Here is a 1,280-nt window from a genome sequence, read left to right as displayed (position 1 = left end):
TCCTATTACTTGTTTTCGCTTCTGTTTCAGTTTTTATAACCATTTCTTACTATGTGTAAATAAGTTGTTGTTTTTTAGCATGTGTGTTTGCCAGTGCTATTTTTTAGGATTACTGATAAACTACTGTCATTTGATTTGTATTATTTGTATTTCTTATTTATTTAAATTTTAGTTAAATTATGTATGAATTTATTATGGCTTTTATTAAGTTTTTAGTTTTATTTAATTTGAGTTATTTTAATACTTCAACAAACTAAATGGAAATGAAATAATATATATATTGAATTGATAAATGTGTATGTATATTTATGTATGTGTGTGTGGTTGTACATACACATATGTAGTTGTTTTTTTGGTGTTTGGCTTAGTGTTATGTTAGAATCATTATTATACACTTATACCTTTTGTTCTTTAATATTTTGAATTGTTTTTAGCTTTATTTTTTTGTTTTTCATTTAAATGTTAAGTTTTGAAATTTTGTTGTATGCATTTGTCATTTTTATTTAATCTCTTTATTTTTAATCTTTGAGAGAAGCAGTCTTTATCAGCGGAAGTTAAAAGCAGCTGGTAAGTGTATTTACTTGTCTCGTTAGTGTGTAGTGCAGTTGTCGTTGCTAGGAAACGCTTGTTTTGTTTACTGTGTGGAGACGTGCTGATATCGCGTTTGGTCTCGTTCTGTATCGCGTATCTTGTCAGTGTCTGCGCTTGCTTGGCCATTTGTTGTGGAGAAAATAAGGAAAGTGTGTCCAGCTGAATTAATGTAGTATTTTGTTAGAAGGGTATAAAAAAGCTTAGTTTACCGCGGCAGCGGTCACATGAAGGCCTCCTCGTGTGAAGACCGAAGAGTGTAAAGACCATAGACTCTACCGTGCGACTCCACTGGGCAGGGACACCGGCAAAGGATTAGTATCGCTTTTTATTTCTCCTCTTTCCTATTACGTTTCGCTTCTGTTTCAGTTTGTATAACCATTTCTTACTATGTGTAAATAAGTTGTTGTTTTTTAGCATGTGTGTTTGCCAGTGCTATTTTTTAGGATTACTGATAAACTACTGTCATTTGATTTGTATTATTTGTATTTCTTATTTATTTTAATTTTAGTTACATTATGTCTGAATTTATTATGTCTGTATAGGTCTTTTATTAAGTTTTTAGTTTTATTTAATTTGAGTTATTTTAATACTTCAACAAACTAAATGAAAATGAAATAATATATATATTGAATTTATAAATGTGTATGTGTATATATATATGTATGTATGTGTGTGTGCCTGTACATACA

At 29.5% G+C, this 1,280-nt stretch overlaps 1 protein-coding gene across 2 annotated transcripts in view; it reads right to left on the bottom strand.

The window, feature by feature from the left end:
• Positions 1-1,280, bottom strand: part of LOC107755746 (synaptic vesicle glycoprotein 2C-like) — a 41,002-nt gene that overhangs the window by 26,520 nt on the left and 13,202 nt on the right. The window lies entirely within an intron of this gene.

This window comes from Sinocyclocheilus rhinocerous, unplaced genomic scaffold (assembly GCF_001515625.1).
Source record: "Sinocyclocheilus rhinocerous isolate Xijiao unplaced genomic scaffold, SAMN03320098_v1.1 scaffold171, whole genome shotgun sequence".
Lineage (NCBI taxonomy): Eukaryota > Metazoa > Chordata > Actinopteri > Cypriniformes > Cyprinidae > Sinocyclocheilus > Sinocyclocheilus rhinocerous.
Note: the sequence above shows the minus strand (reverse complement) of the source record. Positions and strands in the feature narration are given on the sequence as shown.